This window comes from Arachis ipaensis, chromosome B03 (genome assembly GCF_000816755.2).
Source record: "Arachis ipaensis cultivar K30076 chromosome B03, Araip1.1, whole genome shotgun sequence".
Classification (NCBI taxonomy): Eukaryota; Viridiplantae; Streptophyta; class Magnoliopsida; order Fabales; family Fabaceae; genus Arachis; species Arachis ipaensis.
In genome coordinates, this window is record NC_029787.2 from 25592245 (window position 1) to 25593194 (window position 950).

A 950-nucleotide genomic window follows, 5' to 3' on the forward strand; every position below is an offset into this window, starting at 1 on the left:
TAAAAATTTGATAAATAAAATTGGAGTAATTCATCTTAATAAAATGAATAAAATATATACAAATATCCTAAATCAGAACTAGTTACGCTTCTTATTTTAAATATATATAAATCAGTCAGAATAATTTAATTATAATTATTTACACATAAACTAAATTAGGTAAAATCAAATTAGCAGATAATAAAATAAATCAAATTGACCCAATTTAATTTAATAAAAAAATAAAACAATAATAAAATTATCACAAATCAAATAATTTTTTTTTAATTTATAAAAAAATACAGATATAAAAATAAACGTGATTCGATTTATTAAAAGCACACTTCTCCATATATGGCCTTAGATCTGTAACATCTACAAGATAAAAATATTAAAATAGTAATAATTAATTAACTAGCTAGAGTTCAACTAAAAAAGTTACGTACATGCATTTTATATACAGTAAGTTGAACAAAGTTACATGTATGATGGTGAAATTAGTTTATTTTGTATTTTTTAATTATTATTTATTTTATTTTATATTTTTTAATTACTATTAGAATAATTGAGTAATATTATTTTGTAAGAGTAATATAAAAGTAATACTATTTTGTATTCTTTTCTAGTAGAACTTTATCTAGATAATTATTATTATTTTAATATTTTTATCCTATAATTAAATATTATCCATCTAAATTAAACCATATATGAAAAAACGTATTTTTAATAAATCGAATCAATATGATTTGATTTATTTTTGTATCTGTATTTTTCTATAAATAAAAAAAAATTATTTGATTTAGTATGATTTTATTTTTGTCTCGTTTCTTCTCTAGTAAATCAAATTGGATCAATTCAATTTATTTTGTTGTATGCTAATTTAAATTTATCTAATAGATTTATGTGTAAATGACTATAATTGAGCTAATTTTTTTATTTTTATAAATGTATTTAGAATAAGAAGTATAACT